Source organism: Micromys minutus (genome assembly GCF_963924665.1).
Source record: "Micromys minutus genome assembly, chromosome: 1".
In the NCBI taxonomy this organism is placed as follows: Eukaryota; Metazoa; Chordata; class Mammalia; order Rodentia; family Muridae; genus Micromys; species Micromys minutus.
This window is the reverse complement of record NC_137969.1, coordinates 206,346,315-206,356,121: the sequence shown is the minus strand read 5'-3', so window position 1 is coordinate 206,356,121 and position 9,807 is coordinate 206,346,315. Positions and strand designations below refer to the sequence as shown.

The following is a 9,807-nucleotide window of genomic DNA, read 5'->3' as shown; positions in this document are numbered from 1 at the left end:
AATAATTCATTTTGGTGTTTTCCTACTTGTAAAAATTATATCTGATAATTATTACCACCAATACCTTCCCTGATCTTTTGCTGCCCGTATCAAGCCCCTCTCCTCTCTATGTGATCTATGTGGATTCAGAGACTGGTGGGTTCACTTGCAGTTACTTCAATGAATATAGTGATGTTTCATTATCCAGAATTTGTCAGTAGCTACTTGTTCATTGCAGCCACAAGGACCACTTGAACACTTCTCCATCCAGAATTGTCTGTTGAATCATTTTTCTTGTAAAACTCAATGCAGGCATGTGTAGTTGCAAGGAATTCATTATTTTAACATTTGTACCATGGCTAGAAGATGACATTCTATAGTTCCTTATTAAAAACTGTATCAACCACTATCTCTCTATCTTGATTTTAGTTATTTGTAATGAGGGGAATATCATCATCATAATTTATTATAAATAAATTGTATTTTCTCTTATAATTGGTTTTCTATCATTGGAATGCTGAAGCACAGAGATAGACATTTTTGCTCACTTTTTCACTTCTCTCTATTTAAGCTCTAAAACATCATCTATTTGACATACATTGTAAGTAATAGGGAAATGAAAGAATGGGTCTTGGGTAGTCTTACTAAGGATAACATTTTAGATCACATGTAAACATGAATAATAATAATGAATGTCAAATAGAATATTTATCAATAATACAATTGCTAGGTAGAGACAATTTTATAAATATCATGAAATAAGAACCCTTAATATTGTAGAAATCTTTATTTGTGGATAAGAGTTAAAAACATATAAATAATCAATGTTTGTCTTTGTTCCAACATCCAATTCTTACTCCACTATATGGCACAATATTAGCTGCAGATAATTGATGATTTTGGAAACCATGCTTGTTATTTCACCAAACTAAAGGTCATTAATTTTTATGAGAGAAAATGATTTTCCTAAGTGACTGAATGATCAAGTCATACTCAGGTGAAATATATCGAAAGTTGCTTGTGAATAATTAGAGAACTAGAAAATATATAAATTAAATAACATAGCAAAATAATTAAATTAATAAGTTGTAATGGAGCAGGTACAGTTTGTTAGAGCTTGAGAATAGTAACATCTAAAGATATAACACATATTTACAGTAATTATTCATACAGTTTATGTTCATACTCTTAGCATACCACAATCACAGAGATATAACTAAGGGATAAATAACATCAAAAAATATTCTGGCTTCCTTTACTACATTTGGAAAGATTAAAAAGAGAAAAGAAAAATCCTAGTGCCATGCATTGATTAAAATTTGCAGAAATGTCTTCATCATATCTAGCAATAAATCTTGCCCTTTCATAACAATTAAGTCATTAAGTTGTGTGTGTGTGTGTGTGTGTGTGTGTGTGTGTGTGTGTGTGTGTGTGTTGGTATAGCCTCTACGTATTTACTGTAGATGTTCATAAGTGTGTGATGCTTACAATATAGTTCTAAAAACTATATCCTAAAAAAGTTCAGCCTAATAGGAAAAAGTATTATGCTCACATAATACTATTAAAGAATAATGATGCTAAATTCATTAAGAGACAAAATGTCTGCTATGACAGTGAGGGAAGTTGTTAATGCTATTGAATATATACTGTGCCTATGGGCACAACTTAACAAAAATCATCCTTGGATAATAAAATATTAAGATGATATTATATTTATCAACTGCATTATTGTATGGAGATACACAATTGCAGTAAATTGTAGAAAATACATTTTATCCCTTTGATGTTAAAAAAAGTGAGCATTTCATTAACCATTTTATTTAGTTTTAACATTTAAATTAAATTTTAGAAATTTAAATTATTCAGTTTTTCTACCATGTGTTTTTTGACTGTAAAAAACAAAAGTTAAAATAAAATACTTGGTTTTTGTGTTTTGCAATCTATGTGTGAGTCCACTCTTGGGAATTTGGTTGTAAAAGAAAACAATCAAAGAATTCTGTATGTAGCAAACTAGTATGCAGACTTCTCCCATCATTTTTGCTAAAAGATCCTACCTTGATGGGATGGTGCTAGACTAGTTTGGAAATACAGGCTAAATAAACATCTCCTCTAGTGAGTGGACAAACTAGCTTTTTGTTGTTGATAAAACAGTGATTCAAATTAAGGTTGGGGAGAAAAAGGTTTATTTAGCTTAGAATTTAATGTACATGTTATCACTGAGAGATATCAGGGTAGGAATATAAGCAGTATCCTGGAGGCAGAAACTGAAGCAGAACATGCTTGTTACAAGATTTCCTTTCCTGGCTCATTCTGTTTAATTTCTAATACATCCTATGTCTACTTGCCCAGGAAAGATACTATCCAAAATCATTTGCTCCCACAAACAGCAATTATTAGTCAAGGAAATGGCCCATAAATATATCACAAGCTAATCTAATAGAATAGTTTTATCCACTGAGGTCTTTTCTACTCATGAAGCAAAATTATGTCAATTTGACAGAAATTAGTGAGCAGAACAATAAACTTTAACATCATTAAGACAGTTCAAGTATCTATCTACCAAGTTTGGTAGTATGAGTTCAAATGATTTATATATAAGTACACGGTGTTAGATTATTTTCTTAATCATTCATTTTGAACAGCAATACCTTTTTTCACATTGGAGTTATATCAGAGATCAATATGGAAACCTCACATTCTTAGACTTACTATGAAACACGAAATAGGTGGGTAACAGGGTTTTCTAGCCAACAATATCAATTCAAGTATGTTATGTCTTTACTTACATGATTATAGTCTCCATGTAAAGTTATTAGACTTTTTCCATCAGTAACTGCAAATAAATTAACTCATGTTACTACTCTGTTTGCAGTTCTTCTACTACCTACATTATAGGTCTTGCTATACTATCTATTATTCACCAGAGATAATTGTTGCCTTTGATACTTATGGCTAAATGAGCTCATTTTTCCATTTTATTATTTTTTTTCAGCTCTTTGTGAATTCTGGCTGGCTGGTTCAGCTCAGGTGTTCTGGATTAACTCCTCTCCAAACTGACTTTTCCAATCATGCTTCTTGTGGCTTCTCACTGAATTGCTCTGCTCTAACTCTTGCAGTTTGTTTTAATCTTCTGGCTCCTTCTTATTCACTGGCTTCAACTCCCTCTGCTGATCTGCATTCATGGACTACATTCATCTCCACTGTATTGCACTGACTCCATTAACTTAACCAAACGCAACTCTGCTCAACTGAACTCACTAAATTTATTATTTGTCCCTGTGACTGAACTAATTCTCTGTCCCTGTGCTGCTATTAAATAGCAGTTCTCCTGAGAATTAGACATATTCTGTTTCTTACTCATTCTGTCACATCTTTTTCTGATTTATCACAATTGCTGGTTGTTGTTTGAGATTTAAGGTATGTGGATTGAACAAGCTGTATTCTGGAAAATTATGTGTGTATGTCAGTGTGTGTATGTGTAGGTGTGTGTATGTATATGTGCAATTATATATTTGTGTGTGTCTGTATTAACAATTAGTGAGAAAAACAGTCATGAATTTGTAGAAGAGCTTGCACAAAAGTATAAAATAATTTGAAGGAGGAAAAGGAAGGAAGACATGTTGCAATTGTATTAAAATATAAAAAGAATGTAAAAGAAATAACAAAAACAAGCAAGCAAGCAAGCAAGAAAACAAGCAAACATTCAAAACAACTGCAGGAGTTAAAAATTTCTCATACAGAGGAGATGCTAACATGTAACAATGTCATTATTTAAAGATTTTTAAAGTTTGTTTTCTATCAAGATAAAAAAAAGCTCTACAATTAAAATCTGATCAAAATTATACCTAGAAGGTAAAGGTATCAATATTCCTATTTCTTTGCATTTAAAACTGCTTTCTAGTATGATAACCTTTTAAAATCATCATTAACTATAAATATAATATCATAAAATATAAGTATATTACATATTCATATTACAATATATTTACTTAATATATAGATATATCTTCATACATAATTTCAAATTCAACAGCTATTATTTTCTGAAAATTTAGCTTGTTTTATTTCTTTGTTGTCTTTTCTCTTCTACTGAAAATAGATTTTTTCATATATTATATTTGATAACAGTTTTGCTTCCCTCTACTTCTCCTACACCCTGTTCCAGTCAAGATACATACCTTTTATTATTTGTTTTAAAATGGACACTTAAGGAGAATATTGATAAAATAAAATAAAAGTAAGTTTAAAACAAACAAATCAGACAAGGACAAAACAAGCAAGCAGAAGCCTCAAGGATAAAGCTCAAACAGATAAAGATGAGAAGGATCACAAAATTGTACACGAAGAAATCCCATAAAAGTCCAAAACTGGAAGCTACAATGTGTATGCCAAGACCTGGATAATAGGAAAAAACAAAACATCAGAATGATTCTGTGATTTAACATTGTGAGACAAAAGACCTGCATCTGAAGATGCCTTTAAGTTCATTGTGTACTGACCATCTATTGCTTAGCATGTAGCTCACTTTTAAGAGTGATTCCTTAGTGAGACTTTCTTAGAGAGAACTAAGTTTTCATTTACAGCTGACTATCCATTGGACATAATTCTAGGATGTGAATCTATTCTTCCTCCTAGCTCCTTGATCCTATTTGGTCCAGACTTGTGTAGTCACTATGCAAGCTGCCTCTCTGTTTATATGAATTTTAGATTACTTTTCAATGACATAACACCTAAAATCCACTGTAGATAAATAAATACATTTGCCATTCTAGGTCTTAACAACTCATTCACAATTGTTATTTGCCCTAGTTACTTACATTCACCTGTGAAGTCTAATTTTTATTTTTTTAAAGCTCAGTTATATTACATTATGTAAATAGTCCACATTTTCTGTATCTATTCATCCACTGAGGAACATCTAGGTTGTTTCTAAACTCTGACTATTAAAAATAGAGCAGCAATGAACATGATTGAGCAAATGACTCTTTAGAGGTTGGAGAATCCTTTGTTTATATGCTGGAGAGTAGTAGAGCTAGATCTTAAGATAGATAGATACCTATTTTCCTGAGGTTCACAGTGCTGCTAAAATTTACATTTCGACCAGTAATGAATAACGGTTTAGATTATTCCACATCCTCATCATAATAAGCTGTCTTGTTTTATTGATCTTGGTCATTCTGCTTAAAAAAAGATAATATTCCAAAGTAGTTTTGATTTGCTTTTTTTAATGATTAAGGATGGTGAAGATGCCAGGGTGGAGAGGTGGGAGGGAGTGGGTGGGTTGGTTCGGCAGCACACTTATACAAGCAGGAGGAGGAGGGAAGAGATAGGGGATTTTCAGACAGGAAACCAGGAAAGGGAAATGTGGGAAGCCACTGCATTCGCCATTACAAGATGACGCTCAGCTGGAAGGGAGGGTGGCCAGTTTTGAGACAAACAATCTAAGTGCGCATTCACATATCCCTGTTTTGCTGACTCATGCTGACTTGCTCTCTAGTCCCAAGTATGCTAATTAGGGCATACAGAATGCACCAATCAGGTAGCACACATCACTCCTAAGCATATATAAGGAAAGTTAATTTCTGGGCTCGGGGTCTTTCGCAACTGCAATCAAACCCGCAATAAACACCTGTAGAAGGATCCTGTTGTGGCGTGTCTTTCTTGCTGGCGAGATAGGCGATCACTACAGGGAAAAATATTTGAAATATAAATAAAGAAAATATCCAAAAAAAAAAAAGGATGGCGAAGATTTCTTTTGGATTTTCTCAGCTATTTGAGTATCTCTATTAAGAATTTAATTTAACTCTATACCTTTTTTTAAATAGAGTTATTTGTTGGGTGTTTTTTTTTTTTGTTTGTTTCCCTTTGTGCACAGTTTTTTTAGAGTATTTTTAAAAAGTATTTTGGATACTACACTCTCTCAGATGTGTAGATGATAAAAGTCGTTTCCCATTCTATAGCCTGCAAGTTTTCTGAATGATGGTACTGGACAGTACTCTGCTACAATGGTGGGGGTGAGACTTGCCAACCAAAAGTGGAGGATAAGAGGAAGAATCAATGTCTGAATATCCTTACCTGCTTCCCTGGCCAATGTGGATAGTGGGTTTCTAGGGAAAGTCTTTAGAGATTAGCAGCAGAGAAAAGGCTATGGGGTGGTGTGGTGGGTGAGTTGTAGCAGATCAGTTGATACACTAGGAATTGGGGCAGAAAGAAAGGGGAGGCCACAGCAGCTGTGTGTGAGACTTCAGGGTTGAATTTGGAAGAGATGAGGGAGTATGATGGCTTGGAGATTGCTTATCTGGTTTTATGGCCCTTGCATTATTTCTTTAAAATTTATATTTAATTCCCAGGGATCTAACAGAGAGCAAATAGGAAACAAATTAAGAAAGTTGTAACGCTCACCAGTACTTAGTAGGAGGCAATCAGTTGGCTCTTTTCTCTGTTTAAAACATCCATGACTTTATAACTTAGATCTCTAGTATTTGGATAAGTTTATACTGTACAATTGGTATTACACATTGGACTTTATGTGTAGACGCATATAATAATTTCTTACACTTTCTTCCATGGAACTGGATCCCTAGTCTATGGATAGGACAATTGTTATATATTTTTGGTTGGGGGTATAATGAAGAGGATTGGAACTTCTTAGAAATAAGAAGTTTGAGGTGTGCCCTCCTTAATTCTACATTCTTCTGTGTCTTATGTATTGCTCTTTGGGGATATGCCATACACGATTTCAAAAGAGAGCTAGAGAGAGGACAGCTAACATCAGCTCCTTCAAATTCTATCTCTGTGTGCAACGGCATAGTTATCAGCCTCTTCTTATTTAGAAATGCCTGATATAGAGTTCTAATTTAAATCCAATACATAGATGACCAAGGGAAAATCGAAATATGCACTCTAAGAAAAAGACAGTTCGCTCTTTCTAAGCCGGCACTCCGGAAGGACGAAGACTTGTTCAGCTCGAGCGCCAAGATTGTGAAGCCAAATGGTGAGAAGCAGGACGAGTTCGAGTCTGGCATCTCTCAGGTGCTGCTCGAGCAGGGGATGAACTCTGATCTCAAGGCACAGCTGCTGGAACTCAACATCACGGTGGCCAAGGAAATCCAGATTGGTGTTGGTCGGAAGGCTATCATAATTTTTGTAGCAGTTCCTAAACTGAAATCTTTCCAGAAAATTCAAGTCTCCCTATTTCGCGAATTGGAGAAAAAGTTCAGTGGGAAGCAGGCAATCTTCTTTGTTCAGAGGAGGATTCTGTCCAAGCCAACCCAGAAAAGCCGTAAAAAAATAATCAAAAGTGCCCCAGAAGCCGCACCCTGAGAGCTGTACAGGACGCCATTACTGAGGTCTTGGTCTTCCCAAATGAATTGTGGGTAAGAGGATCCGTGTGAAACTGGACAGCAGCTGCTCATAAAAGTTCATTTAGACAAAACACAACAGAACAATGGGGAGCACAAGGTCGAAACTTTTTCTCATGTGTACAAGAAGGCCACAGGCAAGGATGTTAATTTCGAATTCCCAGAGTTCCAGTTGTAAAAAAAAATGACTAAATAAAATGTAATTCATAGTTATATATAGAGAGAGACAGCTTGACAGCTCTATCATAGCAACAACATGAGAACAACAGTTATAGAGACAGCCCTTATTGCGCTCATATTTATGGAAAACCTTGTTCAGATACGAACCAACACAAATCATTAATATTACAGAAACTTATAAATGCAATGTATTATGTAATCATTTTAATTATTTAAAGAATATGCTTCAAATATAGTGACATCCATGTGATTATTAGAACTCTCTGGTGTATGACAGATAACTGAAAGCATGACATGCTTTATTTAAACCTGGCAGGCTTCAGTTAACCGAAATTTCCTCTTTAACCGACTCCCTTCAGGATTATACTGTGTTTTTCCAGTTAGTTTTATTTGTGATTATCTGGTGTTAATTTGCACTCATTTTAAAAAATGGAGGCAGGAAAGTGGATAGCCACAGGTCTGTGAGCATGTGTTTGTCAACATGCTGTGTCCACATGCAAAGCACAGTACACACATTCATGCCAGTATATATGGATGCTGTTCTATCCAGCCACCATCAGCGCTGTTACTTCAATGGATCTACGAAACCATCAGAAGCACCTGCTTGCCATGACTTCTGTTCAGTAGAACTTGCATTTAAGTGAACAAGTTGGGAAACTAAAACATATCAAATTGATTACTCCTCCTGTGGTAAAAAATACAATCACAGCAGGGCTAAATTTAATCTTTCAAAACCTGCTCTTGGATGGTGATCTCTCCAATACAAAACTCTTAATATATAAAAACAATCTTATGAAAGTCATTTGATACTTAATCCATGGCAGAGAGTAATTTTTGCCCTTAATATATTAATTTATGCTAATTCTCATGCCAATATTTAAGTGAAGTAACCTAATGGATTAAGATAATATCACCGAGTAGTTGAGGGTTTCATTTACTTGTGCTGTATGTCTTAAATAATAAATATAATACAGAAAATATTTTATACCAAGGTTAACACAATGTGCTAAAATTTGTTTCATTTTGATATTTTCAAATCTAATTTTCCTATTATGGATAATTAATTTTACTTTTCATCCAAGCAAATCATTTAAATCAATATTTTCTATCTCTGTCAATATTGAAATCATTATATAAATACTAATTATTGTTATATTTTTATTTATATATTTGGATCTCTTGTAAAAAACAATCAAGTCATGTTTATTAATTCCTATGAGTCTCCAGGAAATAGGGAATTTAATATTTTGAATTTTTATGTGCAATAATTGTCTGACCATACAGTGAAAAGCTATGAAGTGTTTATCATAGAAGAGATAACATCATTGTCCTAATTTAGGAACTTTACAAAATATGCAGCCTATTTTCAAAGACTCAAAGCTTCTTGCTGAAAGTAAAATAAACCAAAATTTTTTAGTGTATAATAGGGTATAGGTAACAGTCTTCTGATAAAAACAAAATCAGTTTATTCTATTAGAATACCAAGCAACAGTTTCCAAAATAACTTTAGGTTTAATGAGAGTGAGCCCAAACCAATCCATCTAAACCATTTTACTTTTAGGGTTATTTAAAAATAATATCTATCTTCAGACTAGAGAGAGGCCCAGCAGTTAAGATCACGGGCTTCTTCCCATAGGGTCAGAATTTAATTCCCAGCCACCACATGGCAATTAATTATCTGCAACTTCACATATTTTCTATACATATTTGATTTTTGTTGATATTACTTTGTTTTGAGACGAGTTCTCATGAAGCAATGGCTAACTTCAGACTGGCTGTGTGGTTGAGGATGATGACATTGAACTTCTAATCTTTCAAACTGAAATCCAGCGATCTTGGATGGCAGCAATCTGGTGCAGAGTAGACCTCCTGATTTATGCAGCACAGGAAGTACTCTATCAATGCAACTGTATCTTGTGCTCACAAATTAAAATTTATGTTTCTTCAGACATAACATTTTCCAAGATAATATTGCCCAAAATGCCTGCTACTTGTGTATATAGAAGGTGAGGCTCATATGAAATGTCAGGCTGTCAATAAATTTGGAAATATACTTAAAGCACAAGAAACAGAGATATTAGATAATTTCTAGCAACAAGATGACTTCATGGATAAAGGAACTGGCCAAAGCATTTTATTAACCTGAGTTCAATATCAGATCCCATGTTAAAACAATAAATAACTAAACAAGGTCCATCAACTTGTCCTGTGATGTCCACATGAGCACCTTCTGGCTAATACACCCTCAAACATGTCATGTTCACAGAGAAACAGAATGATGATAACG

The 9,807-nt window shown here is 34.0% G+C and overlaps 1 pseudogene across 1 annotated transcript; it reads left to right on the top strand.

Annotated features, from left to right (window-relative positions):
- Positions 1-1,070: 1,070 nt before the first annotated feature.
- On the top strand, positions 1,071-7,518 carry LOC308417303 (small ribosomal subunit protein eS7-like; annotated as a pseudogene). Its single transcript has 2 exons — positions 1,071-1,079; positions 6,913-7,518. The product of its transcript is annotated as a small ribosomal subunit protein eS7-like (transcript).
- Positions 7,519-9,807: the final 2,289 nt, after the last annotated feature.